The sequence below is a fragment of the Protopterus annectens genome, chromosome 6.part0, assembly GCF_019279795.1.
Source record: "Protopterus annectens isolate FY-2018-M chromosome 6.part0, PAN1.0, whole genome shotgun sequence".
In the NCBI taxonomy this organism is placed as follows: domain Eukaryota; kingdom Metazoa; phylum Chordata; order Ceratodontiformes; family Protopteridae; genus Protopterus; species Protopterus annectens.
This window is the reverse complement of record NC_056737.1, coordinates 1,130,026,464-1,130,047,610: the sequence shown is the minus strand read 5'-3', so window position 1 is coordinate 1,130,047,610 and position 21,147 is coordinate 1,130,026,464. Positions and strand designations below refer to the sequence as shown.

General features: G+C 44.1%; 1 protein-coding gene across 1 annotated transcript in view; it reads right to left on the bottom strand.

Moving 5' to 3' along the window:
* The window catches only part of BAZ2B (bromodomain adjacent to zinc finger domain 2B), a 3,835,724-nt gene that overhangs the window by 3,184,198 nt on the left and 630,379 nt on the right, over positions 1-21,147 (bottom strand). The window lies entirely within an intron of this gene.

Sequence of the window (21,147 nt, the reverse complement as noted above, 5' to 3'; positions counted from 1 at the left end):
CCCACAAAAGTGTAGGCTAAGTAGATTATGCCAATAAACATGCATGCACTAAAGTAAACATTTCCTTCATCTACAAGCAAATACACCACATAGGTTGTATAGAATAGACAACTACAGATAAAACCCAGCAAATGAAAGGGGGACAGTGGGAGGGTAACCTAGACTGCAACAGTGAATACACTCGAGCATCTACATTTATGGTAGGCACACAACTGTACTATGTACATCGTGTTTCACTGTTGCAGTCATTACTCTTGGGATGAATCCCAAAGCTGAGGATGGGTGGCTGAGCTAAATAGGATTAGGAGAGGCTATGAGGCCCTGCAGAAAGTACAGTTTTGTACCAACCATAAATGTAGATGTTCGAGTGCTAATACAGCTGCAGTCATAACAGATGGGTTTTCCTGCCGTCAGGCGGGTCCTCGGTCGGCCGAATTCCAAAGTCTAGGTCCGGCGTCGGTTGTCGTCGCTTCCTCCCTGACGTCAGTGCGACAGGGGTATAAAAGATCCAGCCGACGCCATTTTCTTTAGTTTTTCTTGCCCCAGATGGAAGGCAATACATAAAATTATGTAATAATGCAATGCAATATAATCAAAAAACAGTAGTTGCAAGCAAATACACCATAAAAGAATACCCCTAGAGGGAAGGAGGAGGAAACCTGGACTGCAGCTGTATTAGAACTCGAACATCTACATTTATGGTAGGTACAAAACTGTACTATGTTCATCATGCATACAGCTGCAGTCATAACAGATGGGTAGAATCCCAAAGCTAAAAAAGGGGTGGTAGGCACTAGGTGGAACTAGGAGGAGCCAGGATGCCCTGCAAGACTGCAGTGGCAAAGCCTGCTCTAGATTTGGAGTATAATGGTAGGTGATAGTGCTTGGAGAAGGTATGTACGGAACTCCAAGTGGCTGCTTCCAAAATATCTTTGGCAAGAACCCCCCCTGAGGAAAGCTGCAGAGGTAGCTGTGGCCCTTGTGGAGTGAGATCTGATGCCTGCAGGTACAGATTTACCATGAAAAGAGTAACAAAAGCGTATGTAGTGGGCTATCCACTTTGAGACTGTCTGTTTGGAAATAGGCTTCCCTTGAGCTCCTGCAGCATAGGACACAAAGAGTTGCTCTGATTTTCTGAAAGGCTTTGTTCTGTCCAACTAATAACGCAGCTGTCTGTGAATATCCAAGGAATGTAGCAGTCTTTCCCCTTTGTTTTGAGGATTAGGGTAGAAGGTAGGTAAGTGGATAGCCTGATTCAAGGCTACCCTGGATACTACCTTTGGCATAAAGGACGGATTGGTTCATAAGGTAACTCTGTCCATATGGAAAATGATGAAAGGCTGCACAGCCATGAGGGCTTGTAGTTCCGAAACCCTGCGAGCTGAGGTGATTGCCAGGAGGAAGGCTGTTTTCCAAGACAAGAATTGCAGCTCTGTTGAAGCAGCTGGCTCAAAAGGAGGCAAGGTCAGTTTTTCTAGTATGAAATTGAGGTCCCAAGCAGGTACTGGTTGTTTCCTTGGGGGTTTTATATTCTTAGCCCCTCTGAGGAACTGCCTTAAGAGGGTGAGAGAATAAAGGAGGATCAGTGTTGTATTCTGCAGAAATAGCTGAGGCATGGATTTTGATGGAGGAGAATGAAAGTCCATTGCTTAGCATCTCCGCTAGGTACTGTAATATTTGGGGTAAATTCAGTATTCCAGGATTCTGACCCTTTTTCTCATTCCAGGCACAAAACCGTATCCATTTTGCAGAGTAGGCTTTTCTTGTAGAAGGTCTTCTGGCCTCCAAAATGACATCCTGCACCTCCTTGGAGAGTAGGGCCTGTTGTGAATTTAAGGAATCTTCCATGCGGCTAGACTGAGTGTTTTCAGCTGACTGTGTAGAGTTTTGAAGTTGTGCTGAGTCAGTAGAAGAGGCATTAGAGGCAGGATCCATGGTGGGGAATGCGTCAGGCTTTTCAGGAGTGGGTACCAGTGTTGTCTTGGCCAGTCTGGAGCAATGAGAATCATCTTTGGTCTGTCTGCTCTGGTTTTTAATAGAACTTTGGGCAGCAGAGGGAGAGGTGGAAAGGCATACACTGTCATTATTGCCCAACTGAAGGAGAGTGCGTCCACCTTCCAGGCCTGTGGATGAAAGGTCCTTGAGCAGAATTTTGCCAATTGGTGATTTCTGTGGGAGGCAAAGAGATCTATGTCTGGCCTTCCCCATGCTTGAGTTATCCTTGTGAAAACTTGAGGATGCAACTTCCATTCGTGTGGATCTGTCATATTTCTGCTTAGGTTGTCTGCCAGTGTGTTTTCCTTGCCTGGCAGGTACTGTGCTTTAAGCTGGATTTGTAATTCTAGAGCCATGTTCCAAAGAGACATGGCTTGCCTGCATAGGGGGTATGAATGGGTACCTCCCTGTTTGTTTATGTACCACATTACTGTGGTGTTGTCCGTCCTTATCAATAGCTGGCCTGGATGCAGTAGGACTTTGAAAGCTAGAATAGCATTTATTACTGCTAGCATTTCCTTCTGATTGATGTGTAGGTGCTTTTCTTTTTGGGACCATTTGCCCTGAATGCACCGATCTGTCATGTGTGCCCACCAGGCATAGTCCGAGGTGTCTGTTATGATGATTTGATTTGCTTGAGGCTTGCAGAATGGGAGACCTGTGTTTCTTTGGCATGCTTGAGCCCACCACAGAAATTCCTTTTGAAGACATGGAATTAGTGGTATTATTGTTTCCAAACTGTGGCTGTGTTGAGACCATAGGTTTTTTAGGTACCATTGAAGTTTCCTCATATGCAGCTTTGCACATGGGATTAGTAGGATGCAAGATGCCATGAATCCCAGAGCCTGCAGGATTTTCCTTGCAGTCAGCCTGGTGAAAGTTGCCAGTTTTCTGAAGTATTGAGTTAGTTGCCCTTGTTTCTCTGGCGTGAGGTAGGCCATCTGGGTGTTTGTATCCAAGCTGGCACCCAGGAAAATTATTGTTTGAGAGGGTATTAGCCTTGATTTCTTTTTGTTGACTGTGTATCCCAGAGAATTCAACAACATTATTACAAACGCCAGATATTTCATAAGTATGTGCTTGCTGTCCGCTTGGATCAGGCAGTCATCCAGATATGGGTATATTTGTATCGCTTGAAGTCTGCAGTAGGCAATTACTGATGCCAGGCATTTCGTGAACACTCTGGGCGCAGTAGATAAGCCAAAGGGCAATGCAGAGAAATGATAATGGGTTGAACCTGCAAGAAATCTGAGGTATCTTATGCAATCTTGTCTGATTGGGACATGCAGGTATGCCTCCGTGAGGTCCAATGTTACCAGCCAAGACTCCTTGCCCAGCATGGGAAGAATCTGCTGTAATGTGAGCATCTTGAATTTTGGCACGAGTAAAAAAGTGTTTAGGATGGATAGGTCCAAAATAGGTCTCCAATCTTTTCCCTTCCTTGGTACCAGGAATAGTCTGGAATAAAAACCTTGACCCTGTTCTTGTACAGGTACCTCTTGATTAGCTTTCATGTCCATGAGATCTGAAGTTGGTTTCTGTGCCTCTGCCCTTTGATTGTGTGGCAGGTTTGGCATGCCTCTCATTTTTGGAAGGGTGTGAAAGTGAAATCTGTAGCCTCTGTCTATAATGTCCAGGATCCATTTGTCTTTTGTGACAATATGCCAATTTTTCGAAAATGCCAGTTTTCCGCCTAAAGGTGCTGCCATTTGAGCCTTGCTTGGCATGCAAAGGGGAAAGTCATTGGTTTTGCTTTCTGAATGGCTGTGAACTATCCTCACCACCTCTTTGAGTGGGTGCTTGCCATTGTCTGCTTCTAAATGATCCTTGAGATTGCCCTCTGCCCCTCGGGCGCCTGTATCTACCTCTTTGGGGTCTGTCCATGGCTGGAAAGGACCAATTTTTGGAAGGCCAATTTCTACTGGAACGTGGAGGTTGTACCTGTAGGAAATCTTTTACTGTTTGCATTGATTTTGACTTCTCCTCCATTTTCTTTAATACCTCCTCAGCTTTAACACCAAACAATACATCTTTTTGCAGAGGGGCATCTAGTAATTTAGCTTTGACATGATCTGGTAAGGTTTGCTCTTTGAGCCAGGCATGCTTACGTATGACTGATCCTGTAACAGCAGCTCTACATGAGGCCTCTAAAGCATCAAAACCACATTGCAAGGTATGTTTACCCACTTGTTCTGCACTATGTATCAAATCCTGCAACTCCTTCAAGTCTGGTTGTTCAGGTTGTGACATTTTGTTTCTCAACTGTGATAAGAGAAATTTTTGGTACTTTAACATATGGAACTGACAGTTTAATGCCCTCATGGTTAAGGTGGCCGAGGTGTAAACCTTTTTCCCCCACCTCTCTAAAGCTCTGGAATCTCTCTCTGAAGGTAATGGATTTTTAGCAGTGGAGGCCTTAATTCCCTTGGGACCCTGTGATATAGTTTCTGGGTCAGCCGCATGGCTTTTGTATAGGAATTGGTGTGAGTCAGGAACCCGGTAATACCTGTCAGGCATGACTGGAGCTGGAGGTAAAGAATCTGGATTAAGGCAGGCCTCCGAATACACATCATCTAGAATGTCTAAGACAGGAGGTATAGCCAGAGGCCTGTGCTGAGGGAGCAAGAGGAAATCCCTAAGCCTTTTCTTGGAGTCTGAGTACTCTTGGCCTTCCCAGTGGAAGTGTTCCCTCAAGGTATGTAAGGTTTCCCCAAAAGAGTAATCCTCAGGGGGGGGGGAGACAGAGGGAATGGACTCCTCTGCATCAGAATCTTCAAAAGGGGAGTAAGAATGTTCCTGGTCTTCAGAATGTTCTGAAATAATGGAGGCCTGGTCCGAGGAGGGGGATTCTTCCTCCACTCTGGGTCTTTTGTCCGGGGGGGGGGTTTGAGAACCCCAAATAAAAGAGTAATCAAATCCCCAGCCATTTTGAGCATCTGCTTTTTAGGCATGGGGCCTTGAGAAGGGCCCTGTGGAGCTTGTTTTTTAGTATGCATGGCTGATTTAGACTTAGTGAAAGCCTTGATGGAAAAAGAAGAGGAAGGCCTGTAGACACCTTGAGAGGTGGCAGGTCTATCTAAACTCCGAGTTTCACCGCCAATAGTGGCTTCGGCATCTGTAGTCGGGGGTGTGGGCCGAAGAGCCTGCGACCTCGGGCACAGAAGACACCGCCAATGAAGTGTCGTCGGTAGTCAGGGGCTGCGTAGGCACCTCACTGAGAACCGGACCACCTGTAGTCGCTTTTGGCATAGTGTCGGTAGAAGTTGCGGACCTCGTATGTCAGTCCTTATCTTTGCGTCTTTTACTTAAAACTGGAGTCGGAATATCTGATGACATAATGTAATTAAATTTTTTGCCAAAATAGTTTTGGGCAAACTCCGCCCAACTCTTAATAGTGCGTCTGTTGAATGTAGCACAAAAACGACAGGCCGAGACGTCGTGGTCTGGGCCTAGGCAAGGAATGCAGAGGGAATGAAAATCCTTATGCGGTATTTGCTTCCCACAAGAAATGCAATTATTAACTTTGTCTGACATCGGTCTGAGGCAAGAAAAGTTTCTAACGGGTACTTAGCTTTCAAGAAGACTTTGGTTGAAAAATATTCGTAATCTCAGGAGCTGGCCGACCGGCACTTGCGAACTGCTTCTGCTTCGGGTACCGCGCGGCAAGAAAGACTGGAGAAAATGGCGTTGGCTGGATCTTTTATACCAATGTCGCACTGACGTCAGGGAGGAAGCGACGACAACCGACGCCGGACCTAGACTTTGGAATTCGGCCGACCGAGGACCCGCCTGATGGCAGGAAAACCCATCTGTTATGACTGCAGCTGTATGCACGATGAACATCTGCAGTGACAAAGCCTGCTCTGGATTTAGAGTAGAGAGGTAAGTGGTAGTGCTTTGTAAAAGTGTGCACTGAACTCCAAGTTGCAGCCTCTAAGATGTCTTTGGTTGGTACACCTCTGAGGAAGGCTGCTGAAGTGGCTGCTGCTCTGGTACAATGTGGCCTAATGTCCTTAGGCACTGATTTGCCATGCTGTGAGTAGCAGAAACAAATGCAATGACCTATCCATTTAGAAATAGTCTGTTTTGAGATAGCCTTTCCTTGTGATCCTGCAGCATATGCCACTAAAAGTTGCTCAGTCTTTCTGAAAGCTTTAGTTCTGTCCAAGTAGAAGCGTAGCTGTCTGTGTATGTCCAAAGAATGCAGAAGTCTCTCACCCTTGTTCTGTGGGTTTGGATAAAAGGTAGGCAAGTGAATGGTTTGGTTGAGGGCCACACTGGACACCACCTTAGGCATAAATGTAGGGTTTGAATCCGAAAGGCTACTAGCGGAATCACAAAGACGCTGGAGACGTGAATAAATTCCACACTTTTAATGAAGGATTAGCGCTTTCATCTAGGACAACTAGACTTCATCAGAACTGGAAGACCGATGTGATGCTTTTAAAGAATCCCTATTATTGCACTACGCATTTCTTTTTCAACTTATATTTGCATGTAAAGCTGAGACAGGCATTTCATACCACCCTCTACATTCCAACCGCCTTATTTAATAGCTAAAAATATTATATTAAAATAATACTAATATTTTAGCTATTAAATAAGGCGGTTGGAATGTAGAGGGCGGTATGAAATGCCTGTCTCAGCTTTACATGCAAATATAAGTTGAAAAAGAAATGCGTAGTACAATAATAGGGATTCTTTAAGAGCATCACATCGGTCTTCCAGTTCTGATGAAGTCTAGTTGTACTAGATGAAAGCGCTAAACCTTCATTAAAAGTGTGGAATTTATTCACGTCTCCAGCGTCTTTGTGATTCCGCTAGTAGCCTTTTGGATTCATTTCGTTTTGGTTGTAGTGGCTACTTGGACTTTTTTTCTATAAATGTAGGGTTTGTCCTCAGAGAAACCCTGTCTGGATGAAAAATGATAAAAGGTTCCACAGCCATGAGTGCCTGTAATTCCGAGACTCGTCTTGCAGAGGTTATTGCTAGGAGCAGAGCTGTTTTCCAGGATAAGAATTTTTTTATCAGCTGTTGAGGCTGGCTCAAAAGGAGGCAGGGCGAGTTTTTGCAAGACATAATTGAGGTCCCATGCAGGTATTGGTGCTCTCCTTGGAGGCCTGATGTTTTTGGCCCCTCTGAGGTACTGCCTTATTAAAGGATGAGAAAAGAAAGGTGGTTCCGTATTGCAATGGGCTGAAATGGCAGAGGCATGAATCTTAATTGATGAAAAGGAAAGGCCTTTGTCCAGCATCTCAGTTAAGTATTGTAAAGTCTGAGGAATATTTGGTACATACGTGTCAATGCCTTGTCCTGGCTGCAAGCACAGAATCTCTTCTATTTTTCTACATAAGATTTTTTGGAATTGGGCCTCCTGGCCTCCAAGATAACATGCATAACAGCTTTTGAAAGAGGAGTGTTCTGAAAGGCTACATTATCTGCCATGCTGCCAGATTTAGGGTCCTGAGTTGGCTGTGCAGGATCTGACTGTTTTGATGTGTCAGTAAGTGAGAAGTTTGAGGCAACGTCTATGCTGGACCTTCAGACGAGCTCTTTAGGATTGGGTACCAGTGCTGGCGTGGCCAGTCTGGGGCAATCAGTATCATTTTTGGCTTCTCTTGTCTGACCTTTAGGAGTACCTTGGGAAGGAGAGGCAGTGGAGGAAAGGCATATACTGTTAGGTTTTTCCAGCTGAAGGATAGGGCATCCACTTCCCATGCTTGTTTGTGATAAACCCTTGTGCAAAATCTCTGTAAATGACAGTTGTGAGGGGAGGCAAATAGATCTATGTCTGGGCATCCCCATTTCCTTGTTATCATGCTGAAGACTTGTGGATCCAGTTTCCACTCGTGGGGATCCATGAGGGTTCTGCTTAGTTCGTCTGCCAGAGTATTTATTTTTCCTGGCAGGAATTGTGCTTGCAGGTGAACTTGATAAGTCAATGCTGTGTCCCACAAGGTTATTGCTTGTCTGCAGAGGGAGTAGGAATGTGTGCCTCCCTGCTTGTTTATGTACCACATGACTGTAGTATTGTCCGTCTTTATCAGTAGTTGTCCTGGATGAAGTAAGTCCTTGAAGGCTCTCAGGGCATTCTGAACAGCTAGCATCTCTTTTTGATTGATATGAAGATGCATCTGGCTTGCGGACCATGTGCCCTGTATACATTTTCCTGCCATGTAGACCCCCCAGGCATAATCTGATGGATCCGTTGTTAGTGTCTGCCTGGCTGTGGGTAAAGTGAATGACAGACTCTTGTTGTGGTGACAGGCCTGTGCCCACCATCGAAACTACTGTTGCAGACAGGCAATGAGGGTAATTAATGTTTCCAGGCTGTGGCAATGTTGAGTCCAAACACTTTTTAGATACCATTGTAGTTTCCTCATATGCAGACTGGCATATGGAATTAGCAAAATGCAGGATGCCATGAAGCCCAAGGCCTGCAGGATTTTCTTTGCAGATAACTGGGTCTTTGTTGCCAATTTTTTGAAGTAAAAAGTCAGTTGCCTTTGTTTGTCTGGCGTGAGATAAGCCATCAGGGCAGTTGTATTTAAGCTTGCACCCAGGAACATTATCTCTTGAAAGGGTACTAGTTTTGATTTCTTTTTGTTTACTGTGTACCCTAGGCAAATTAGTAATCTTTTTACAAACGCCAGATGCTTTAGAAGAATGTCTTTGTTCTCTGCTTGAATAAGGCAGTCGTCCAAGTAAGGATATATTTGAATTCCTCTTTGTCTGCAAAATGCAATTACTGGTGCCAGATTTTGTGAAGACCCGAGGCGCAGTAGATAAGCCAAAGGGCAGTGCAGGGAATTGGTACTGCATTGAGCCAGCTATGAATCTGAGGTATCTTCTGCAAGATTGTCTGATTGGGACATGCAGGTATGCCTCTTTTAGGTCCAAAGTTACAAGCCAAGCCTTCTTGCCCAGCATGGGCAATAGCTGCTGCAGAGTCAACATCTTGAATTTTGGAACATCCAGAAACATGTTTAGTATAGACAGGTCCAGTATTGGTCTCCAGGCTTTGTCCTTTCTGGGCACCAAGAAAAGTCTTGAGTAAAATCCTTGCCCCTGCTCTTGCTGTGGTACTTGTTGAATGGCCCTCATGTCCATGAGGGATGTAATTTGCTTTTGTGCCTCTGCCCATTGACTGTGTGGCAGGTCTGGCATACCTTTTGCCCTTGGCAGAGTGTGAAAGTGGAACCTGTAGCCCTGGGACACTATGTTCAAGACCCATTTGTCCTGGGTAATCATTTGCCAATTTGGTGAAAAAAGTGCTAGTTTTCCCCCTAAGGGAGCTGCCAAAAGATAAGTGCCTCGATCTGGCAGAGGAAAGTCATTGGGACTGCTTCCTGTATGGTTGTGATTTGTCTTCTCCGCTTTTGGAGGTAGAAGCACCCCATTGTTTAGGCCTGTATGAGCCTTGGGGCTGAGATCTGCCTCTGGGACGTCTGTATCTGTCTCTTTGTGGCCTGTCTGACACTGGAAAGGACCAATTCTTTGTAGGCCAGTTCCTGCTAAATCTGGATGGCTGCAGCTGTAGGAAATCCTTAACTGTCAAACAAAGTATCATGCTGCAATGGAGCATCCAATAATTTTGCTTTAACATGATCAGGCAGATTCTGTTCTTTTAACCAAGCATGCCTTCTAATGACAAAACCCGTAACAGCGGCCCTGCAAGAGGCCTCCGGTGAATCAAAACCACATTGCAAAGTATGCTTTCCCACTTGTTCAGCTGCATGCAATAAATCCTGCATTTCCTTGTTATCAGAACATTCAGAATTTGTCAACATTTTCTGTTTAAGCAGTGACATTAAGTATTGCTGATATTTAAGCATATGAAACTGACAATTTAAAGCCCTTACAGCCAAGGTAGCAGAAGTGTAAACTTTTTCCCCCATCTGTCCAGTGCCCTAGAATCCCTATCAGAGGGGACAGGGTTTTTTGCAGTGGAAGCATTGACCCCTTTGGGACCCTGAGATATAGTTTCTGGGTCAGCAGCGGGGTTTTCATATAGAAATTTATGAGAGTCTGTGACCCTGTAATATCTGTCTGGCTTAGCAAGTGCAGGGGGTAAAGAGTCAGGAGACAGGCCGGCCTCTGAAAATACATCTACAATGTCTAGAACAGGTGGAATGGTAAGAGGTCTGTGCTGAGGTAGTAAAAGAAAGTCTCTGAGCCTTTTCTAAGATTCTGAGTAATCTTGGCTCTCCCAGTGAAAATGCTCCCTCATGGTATGCAGGGTTTCCCCAAAAGAATAATCCTCAGGAGGAGAGGCTGAAGGGATGGATTCTTCAGCATCAGAATCCTCGTAGGGAGGAAAAGAGTATCCCTGTTCAGAAGAGGAAGCAGAGGAAATTGAAACCTGATCAGAAGAATCATATTCTGTCTCTTGCCTAGGCCTCTTACCAGGAGGGGGAAGGGAACCCCTGATCAAAGTAATTAAATCTTCGGCCATTTTAAGCATCTGTTTTTAGGCATGGTAGTCTGAGTAGGAGAATGCTGTACTTGTTTCTTTGTCTTTAGAACTGCTTTAGTCTTTGCCTTTGAAGCTGAAGTTGGCTTAACATATAACTGTGTAGGTCTGAAGACACCCTCAGAAGCCGATGCCTGCTCAGCGGCTCCGGACCCATCTGAGGGAATGATTTCCGAGTGTTCAATACCTTGAGTATCCAGAGGCCCAGTCGGCTCCACGTGGGAGTTTGTAGCGGCCTGTGGCTCTGAGGTAGCAGGCGTCAGGGGCTGCGAAAGCACCTCACTGAGAACCGGCGACTGGCCTAGAGGCGGCCTCGTCGTTGGTTTTGGACCTCGGATGCCTATCCTTTTCCTTGTCCTTGCATTTTTTGTAAACTCCGGTCATCGGCTGTTCAGACGGCATTATATAGTTAAATCTTCGGCCAAAGTAATGAAATGCAAAATAGAACTGACGCTTAATAGTGCGTTGGTTAAATCTAGCACAAAACCGACAGCTAGCAACATCGTGGTCAGGGTCTAGGCAAGGAATACAGTAAGAATGAAAATCCTTATGAGGTATTTGCTTCCCACAAGAAATACAATTGTTAACTTTTTCTGACATCGGTCTGGAGCAAGAAAAAAGATTCCCCAACGGGGTACTTGGCTTTAATGAAGACTTTGGTTCTGAATTTCGGATTTGAAAATCTCAGGAGTCGGCCGACCCGCACTTGCGAACTGCTTTTGCTTCGGGCACCGCGTGGCAAGAAAGACTAGAGAAAATGGCGTCGGCTGCATCTTTTATACCCCTGTCGCACTGACGTCAGGGAAGAGGCGACAGCAACCGACGCCTGACCAGGACTTTGGAATTCAGGCCGACTGCGGGTAGCCTGCCAGCAGGATAACCCAAGAGTAATGACTGCAACAGTGAAACACAATGAACATCATGTCGGTGTTCTCAGCGTCAGGATTCTCAACTGTCGGTCTTCTCCATTGTCAATCTTCCGGTGTCAGTGTTCTCGTTGTTGGCGTTTAGAAGATGTTCATCGTGCATACAGCTGCAGTAATCACAGATGGGTTTTCAGCCGTCAGGCGGTCCCTCGGTCGGCCGAATTCCAAAGTCTTGGTCCAGCGTCGGTTGTCGTCGCTTACTCTTCTGACGTCAGTAAGGCCAGAGTATATAAGACACAGCCGACGCCATGTTCTCCAGTCTTTTTTGCCGCGCGGTGCCCGAAGCAGAAGCAGTTCGCAAGTGCCGGTCGGCCAGCTCCTGAATTACGAAAAAAAAAAAAATTGGAACCGAAGTCTTCTTTAAAGCTAAGTACCCCGTTGGGGAAACTTTTCTTGCCTCAGACCGATGTCAGAAAAAGTTAATAATTGTATTTCTTGTGGGAAGCAAATACCGCATAAGGATTTCCATTCCCGTTGCATACCTTGTTTGGGCCCAGACCACGACGTCTCGGGCTGTCGCTTTTGCGCTACCTTCAATAAACGCACTATCAAGCGTCGGACGGAGTTCGCCCAACACTACTTTGGTAAAGCTTTTGATTATAAGATGTCGTCGGACACTCAGACTACCATTTTGTCCAAAAAAAACGCAAGGAAAAGGACCAACACGCGAGACCCGCGGTCCACGCCAAAACAGGCTACACGTGGTCCGGTTCACAGCGAGACGCCTTTGCAGTCCCTGACTACCGACGACACTCCTTTGGCGGTGTTCTCTGTACCCGAGACCGCTGGGTCCTCGGTCCTTTCCCAGACTACAACCGAAGCCCCTGCAAATGTCGAGCCTACTAATGTGGACAGGTCCACCTCCACCCATGGTGTATTTAGGCCCTCATCTTCTTTTTCAATAAAGGCTTTTACTAAATCCAAAGCAGCCAGGCATCCCACGAGGCCTGTTGCACAGGGCCCATCTCCTGGACCCATGCCTAAGAAACAGATGCTTAAAATGGCTGAGGATTTAATTACTCTTATCAGAGGTTCTCAGCCCCCTCCTGACAAGAGACCCAGAGTGGAGGAAGAATCTCCCTCTTCTGATCAGGGATCCATTTTATCAGAACATTCTGATGGAGAGGAACACTCTTACTCCCCTTTTGAGGATTCGGATGCAGAATAGTCCATTCCTTCTGTATCCCCTCCTGAGGATTTTTCTTTTGGGGAAACCTTGCACACTTTGAGGGAACACTTCCACTGGGAAGGCCAAGACTTTTCAGATTCCAAGAAAAGACTTAGGGAATTTCTTTGGTTACCTCAGCACAGACCTCTGGCTATACCCCCTGTTTTGGATGTACTGGATGATGCCTATTCGGAGGCTTGCCTTAACCCTGATTCTCTGCCTCCTGCACCAGTAAAACCTGATAGGTATTACAGAGTACCCAGCTCTCACCAATTTCTCTACAAAGGCCATAATGCTGACCCTGAAACCATTTCACAAGGCCCCAAGGGATTAAAGGCCTCCACTGCCAAGAATCCACTCCCTGCAGAAAGGGAATCCAGATCTCTAGAAAGGGGGGGTAAAAAGGTATATACCTCGGCCACCCTAGCCATGAGGGCCTTAAACTGTCAGTTTCATATGATTTAATATCAACAGTTCCTGTTATCACAATTAAGGAACAAAATGTCTCAACCTGAACAACCAGATTTAAAAGAGTTACAGGATATGATGCATAGTGCGGAGCAAGTGGGTAAACACACTTTACAATGTGGTTATGATGCCCTAGAGGCTTCCAGTAGAGCGGCTGCCACAGGATCAGTCATTCGCAGGCATGCCTGGCTTAGGGAACAAAATTTACCTGATCATGTGAAAGCTAAACTTCTTGATGCTCCTTTACAAAAGGATGTATTATTTGGTACTAATGCTGAGGACATATTACGGAAAATGGAAGAAAAAGCCAAATCTATGCAAACTGTCAAGGCTTTCTTACAGGTCCAACCACCACGTTTTAGCAGAAATTGGCCTTCAAAAAACTGGTCCTTTCCAGCCACTGACAAGCCCCAAAGAGGCAGATACAGACGCACAAGGGGCAGAGGGCAATCACAAGTATCATATAGAGGCAGACAATGGCAATCTCCAGCACCAAGAGGTGGTGAAGACAGTGCACAACAATACAGGAAGCAAACCCAATGACTCCCTCATTTCCATGCCAAGCAAGTCTCAGCTGACAGCACCTTTGGGAGGGAAACTAGCATTATTTGCAAGCAATTGGCATATTGTCACAACAGACAAATGGATACTGGACATTATAAACAGAGGCTACAAATTTCAATTTCACACTCTTCCGAAAATGAGAGGCATGCCAAACCTGCCACAAAATCAAAGGGCAGAGGCACAACTGCAAATTTCAAAGCTCCTAAACATGAGAGCTATACAAAAGGTACCTACACTCCAACAAGGTCAAGGTTTTTATTCAAGACTTTTTCTGGTACCAAGAAAAGGAACCGACTGGAGACCCATTTTGGACTTATCCATCCTAAACACATTCCTACTGTACAAAATTCAAGATGCTCACATTACAGCAACTTCTTCCCATGCTGGGCAAGGAGTTTTGGCTGGTAACATTGGACCTCAAGGAGGCATACCTGCATGTCCCAATCAGACAAAGCTGCAGAAGATACCTCAGATTTCTTGCAGGTTCAATCCACTATCAATTCTCTGCAATGCCCTTTGGCTTATCTACTGCGCCCAGAGTATTCACAAAGTGCCTGGCATCAGTAATTGCCTACTGCAGACTTCAAGGGATACAAATTTACCCTTATCTGGACGACTGCCTGATCCAAGCAGACAGCAAACGCATACTACTGGAACATCTGGCTTATGTGACACGGTTACTGCTTTCTCTGGGATATACCATCAACAAGGAGAAATCAAGACTAACACCATCTCAGAAAATAACCTTCCTGGGTGCCAACTTGGACACAAACACCCAGATGGCATATCTTACACCAGAAAAACAAGGGCAACTATCTCAGTACTTCAAAACACTAGCAAAAAGTACCAGGCTTACTGCAAGGAAAATCCTGCAGGCTCTGGGATTCATGGCATCTTGCATTCTTCTAATCCCATGTGCAAAGCTGCATATGAGGAAACTTCATTCAGTTGGACAGCATGGACAGTTTATGCATTCCCACCTCTGCCCCTTCTGCCCAAGGTGCTTTTGAAAGCAAGAACAGACAAACCGAGGATGATACTGATTGCTCCAGATTGGCCAAGGCAACACTGGTATCCACTCCTGAGGAGCCTAACACATACTCCTCCCTGGTCCCTGCCTCTAATGCCTCTCCTACTGACTCAGAACAGCTACAAAACTCTTCACAGTCAGCTGAAAACACTCAACCTCGCTGCATGGAAAATTCCTTGACACCACAACAGTCCCTACTCTCCAAGGAGGTGCAGGATGTCATTTTGGAGGCCAGAAGACCATCTACTAGAAAAGCTTACTCTGCAAATTGGAAACGGTTTTGCTGTTGGAATGAGAAAAGAGGCCAGGACCCTAGAAAATTGAACTTGCCTCAGGTTTTACAGTACCTAGCTGAACTACTGAACAGTGGACTTTCATTTTCTTCCATAAAATACATGCCTCGGCCATTTCTGCAGAATTCAACACGGATCCTCCTTTATTCTCTCACCCACTCTTACGACAGTTCCTCAGAGGGGCTAAGAATATAAGACCTCCAAGGAAGCAACCAATACCAGCCTGGGACCTTAATTACATACTAGAAAAATTAACATTGCCTCCCTTTGAACCTGCTGCCTCAACAGATCTGCAACATTTGTCCTGGAAAACAGCTTTCCTTCTGGCCATCACTTCAGCTCGTAGGGTTTCTGAACTACAGGCCCTCATGGCGGTGCAGCCCTTCCTCATCTTCCATCAGGACAGGGTTTCCTTCGCACCAACCCATCTTTTATGCCAAAAGTGGTATCCAGGGTAGCCTTAAATCAAGCCATTCACCTACCTACCTTTTATCCTAACCCTCAAAACAAAGGGGAGGCTGCTTCACACTTTAGACATCCATAGGCAGCTACGTTATTATTTGGACAGAACAAAGTCCTTCAGGGAATCAGAACAACTTTTGTGTCCTATGCGTAGGGGCTCAAGGGAAACCAGTTACCAAACAGACCATTTCCAAGTGGATTGGCCACTGCATACGGTTTTGTTATTCCTATCATGGGAAATCTGTCCCTACTGGTATCAGATCTCACTCCACCAGGGCCACAGCCACCTCTACAGCCTTCCTCAGAGGCGTTCCTACTAAGGATATTTTGGAGGCAGCCACTTGGAGTTCTGTACATACCTTCACAAAACACTACCACCTACCCTTATACTCCAGAACAAGAGCAGGCTTTGCCACTGCTGTTTTGCAGGGCATTCTGGCTCAACCCAGTTCCTCATAGTACCTACCACCCTATGCATAGCTTTGGGACTCTACCCATCTGTGATTACTGCAGCTGTATGCACGATGAACATAGTACAGTTTTGTACCTACCATAAATGTAGATGTTCAAGTGCTAATTCAGCTGCAGTACAGGTTTCCCTCCCTCCTTCCCCACTTGGTACAGGCATGGGGCCTAACAACCTCTTCATACCACCTGACTGGGTTATCCGATTATGTTTTATTTGCTTGCTTACACTGATTTTGCATCACATTGCATTGCCTGCATATTGTAGATAAGCCTTATTTATGTATTGCCTTCCTTTTGGGGGCACCTGACATCTGGGGCAAGAAAGACTGAAGAACATGGCGTCGGCTGTGTCTTATATACTCTGGCCTTACTGACGTCAGAAGAGTAAGCGACGACAACCGACGCTGGACCAAGACTTTGGAATTCGGCCGACCGAGGGACCGCCTGACGGCTGAAAACCCATCTGTGATTACTGCAGCTGTATTAGCACTCGAACATCTACATTTATGGTAGGTACAAAACTGTACATTTTCGGCATTTTCAGGTAGACCCATACACACACACACATATATATATATATATATATATATATATATACACACAGACATACACACACACATATAAAAATAAAAATAGGCCTTTGGCTGGCCCCTGTATCACACAGTCCCAAATGTATTGCAGTTCTTATGTCTTACACTAAAGCCTAAAGGTAAAATTATATTGTCCAAAACAGAAGACATGTTTAAACAAAAGTCAAAATTTGTTTTCTTACCACAGGCTTCTAAGTTCCGAGTTGCTTACTTTAAAAACAGTCTGTTGCATATATTTCGGTTGTCAAAGCTGCTTGTCTTCCCATTCTTATAGCATCAGCATAAGATTTTTTTCCTGCCCTGCTGCTGATGTGTGCCTTTAAAACTAGTTGCTCCACTACTCAAACATGCATCAGCATTTTCTGCTCCTTTATGTCCACTCACTTTATTCTGGTCAGTGAGGTCACAAAGAGTCTGATTTAACTAAACAAAGACTTCAGCACACCAGGTCTGTCTGTCAAAATTTATTTCTTTAAGTTCTTGGACAGTCAAATTTATTATTTTAGTAATAAAAATGTATCTACCTCAGCAGTTGCTGCCCCTTTCTTTTGCCTTCGCACTTTCTCAATATCAGTGCCCTCTTTAGTGACTCCTGTCCCTGCATTATGCAGCCAGCATATTTTTGTTTTAGTTTTACTATAGGTTCATAGGTTGGTACTGGGCTATCTGCCCGAAGGCATATATTAGCCAAGCCACGTTGTGCGGTATTCACCGCCCCTTTAGTAGTTCCCTAGACCCTTGTACTAGCAGCTAGTACCCTTGGCCTCTATCTAGTAGTGCTGTTGGTGTGATCCCCGGTGTAAACTTTCTGTTATCCATCCACTTATCAAGGTTCCTCTTGAAGAGTGATAGTGAGGGGCTCTGTCTTATGTAGATCGGGACCCTGTTCCATAGTAAGGGAAGTCTCTGCGAAGGGAATCTATCCCTACAGCATGTTCTATTCATTGTTGTGTTGAGGTTTATATCCCTAGAGCACGTAGCTCGAGTAGATTTGGTTTTGCTAAGATGGAGCATGTTCAACAATTCTGGGTTGGACATGGCTCTGTACGTTAGACAGAGATCGCCTCTGAGAAAGCGATATGCAACACAGAACAGTCTTAGCTTTTTCAATCGTGCTGCATAGGGCAACTGTTTGAGGCCAGTAATCCTCTTGGTTAGGTACCTCTGTGGTCTCTCCAGCTGATGGACATGTCTAGCCAGGTACATTCCAATTGGTGCATTGTACTCAGTAATGGGTCTGATGAGAGAAGAGCAGAGGGGCACCATTACATCCTTAGATCTTGATGTGAACCCTTTTATGATCAGATGGGTCACATAGAAGGATTTTCTAACCACTTTAGCAACATGGTTATCAAAGGAAAGCTGACTATCTACTTGGGTCCCTAGATCCCTTATTTCTTCTTCATGCCTTCCCATGAGCAGTCTGGATTTATTTACTTAAGCACTGACTGATTCCATTTTTATTATCAGTTTGTTTGTCTTTTCGGCTTTTCCCGATTAGGGGTTGCCACAGTGGAACTCTGGTCCGCTAATGATTGGCAGTCGATTTTTATGGTGCCAAGTTGCCAGCCTGATGCCCAACCTTCAGCAAAGGCACTCCCATTTACGCACGTCTTTCGGAGGTCACTCGACTGTGGGGAGGAAATGCAGACTCCACACAGAAGGCACTCCAGCCAAGAATCGAACAAGATAACCTCTTGCTGTGAGGTAACAACGCTACCGCGGTACCACCGCGGATCTCTCTCTCTCTCTCTCTCTCTCTCTCTTTTTTTTAATCATCAGTGGAATCCTCAAATGTTTTCTTCAACACTATAATTCAAAGCCATTGATTTTCCAGCACAGTCTTACTTAAAAGCCCAACTCTCACAGCCTTACAGGGTTGACTCTATGGACCTTTGCTGACAGTGTAATGTCTTTGCTGATAAAAATCTTACACACAAAAGGAGCACAACCAGGTTAATAGAACCAGGAAAATCAAATACAATGAAAAAACTGGCTCAGGAACCACTGAGATGAAAATAAAGTAAAATACAAGCTTTCACAATTAAGTGCTTCTTCAGGTAATTCTAAAAATGACTAAAAATGTCAAACTAAATCATTTATTCAGTTCACATGACAATTCAAGAAATCAAACAACAGTATAACTATAGTAAATGAAAACAAAGCAAAATAAATCTTAATGCAGGTTTTATTGTCATAGACACATTAAATCCAGTAAACACATCTACTGTAAGCATTATCTACTTATATTCAGTTTTGCTTTTAAATCTCATCTTAAATCTTCACAGAAACATTGCAGAACACCAAAATTTAAATAGTGTGTTTCATCTTTCTTACATCTGATGCTTGTAAATGGAATTTCTATTAACCTATCTCTGTGTCAGGAAGATGTTCATAAATATATGTTCCTTTAATTTCCTATTAGATTATCAATCATAAAAAAACTGGGCATAACTGCCAAATAGCTATATATAAAATATTCCTACAGTCATAATCTGCAAATTTATACAAAGGAATTCCCTCTTACTAGTACATGGATATATGTACAAAGTCTTTCATACACCCTACGTATCTATGCAGATACATTCATATCTATATAGATAGCTCTCTCTATATGTAGATATATACACACACACACATTTATATAAATACATACATAGAGTTTATAACACTCACTTGCAAATTTAATTGAAATACAAAACATTGAACAAAGTCATCAGCAAATACCACTCATCGCAGCTAAAATCAATGAAAAAAATAACTGCAAATTTAAAGCAATTGATTACATTTGTAATTACAAATAGAAAAACAAAAACTTCTCCATGGAGGCTCTGCTTCCAAACCCCCAGAAATGAAATATACTAACATTTAGGTGTCACAAAAACGAAGGAAAAGCCCTGGAATTATGTAACTGACAATAACGAACTTTGACTGTTTCATAATTCAACAAATGGTACCACCGACAAAAAACGTTTCAGCACATGATAAAATGTGTGCAGAGATGAAAAGAAGATATGTACTTACCATAACATTCCATGTGAGTTGTTTATCTCACCTTTATTCTCACTGATGGGTTCAGAGCCGATCCTCAGCTCCGACACTGCCGATAGCAAAGCTCAAGGTTTGCCAGTAGCTTGAGTCCAAGCCCCTTATCCCACAATGCACTGCTGGAATTACCTCAGATCTTGTTTGCTGCGAGTAACAGTATATATATATATATATATATATATATATATATATATATATATATATACTCTTATTTATTTCCATCAAGAACACTTCCCGAAGGGGAAGAAGAAATATTGAATAATCAGGATAGTACTAGCCTCTAAGTCAACAGTCAGCCAGGAGGGGGAAGGAGGGAGGGACGTGAGAATAAAGGCGAGATAAACAACTCACATGGAATGTTATGATAAGTACATAACTTCTTTATGTGAAGTTGTTAAATCTCGCCGTTTATTCTCACTGATGGGTAGCACCCTCAATCTTGGGTGGCTCATGGAAGTATGTTCTTCAGTACCGTGGAACCAAAGGAAGACCTGTCCCTTGAAACCTTATCCACTTTGTAATGCGTGATAAAGGTATGAGGCTTGGACCAAGTGGCTGCAGCGCAAATATTGTCAAGGGGCAATTTAGTTTGAAAAGCAGAAGACGTAGAGAAGGCTCTGGTAGAATGAGCCTTAGGTTTGTGTGTTAATGGTATGCTCACATTCTCATAAACGAAGGATATACAATCGGATAACCATTTAGATAAGGTTGTTTTAGCCACTGGATTGCCGTTTCTGGCTTCTGAGAAGGATACAAAAAGTTGATCTGATTTTCTAAATATCCTTAGTTCTGTCAAGATCAAATCTGTGCTGTTTGTCAAGTTTGTGCAGCATGTATTCCAATTTGCTAGAGTGGTTGGGGAAAAAAGACTCGCTGCTCAATGACCTGATTGATATTTGATTCAGAACAGACTTTAGGTAAAAATGAGGGGTTTGTTCTGAGAGATACTCTATCAGCATGGAAAATCATGTAAGGTGGTCTGATATATAAAGCTTGAAGTTCTGACACTCTGCGGGCAGAAGTAATGGCCACAAGAAAAATAGTTTTCCAGGATAAATATTTGAGATCACAAGAAGATGCTGGTTCAAAAGGGAGAAGAATAATTTGAGACAGCATAAAGTTTAAATTCCAGGGAGAATAGGGAATTTTGATAGGAGGTCTCATGTGAAGAACGTCTTTAAGAAAAGTCTTTGATAATTTATGGCCCATAACATTTGAGCCACCAAATCCAAGATGAAAATTTCAGATGGCAGCTAACTGGACTCGAACTGTAGCAGGTGCTGCCCCCTTCCTTAAAAATCTTTGTCAAGAATTCTAAAATAGATGATAACAGAGCTTGGAAAGGGTCAATTTTCTGCGTGTTGGCCCAAATTGAGAACCTTTTCCATTTACTGCCATATAATTTCCTGGTAGAATGCTTGTGAGACGACAAGAAAATTTGTCTTGTATCTTCTGAAATTGAATGAAGCCTGGCAATTAGGGGAAGTGGATTAGCCAAGCAGTCAGTTTCAGGGACTGCAGTGAAGGATGGAGGTCCCCTGACGGTGCGTCAGAAGGTCCGGAACTGGGTCCAGGATCCATTGATCTTCCAACAGATGATGGTGGAAAAATGGGAACCAAATCTGTCAACGCCAGTACGGGGCTATGAGAATAACAGTCTTT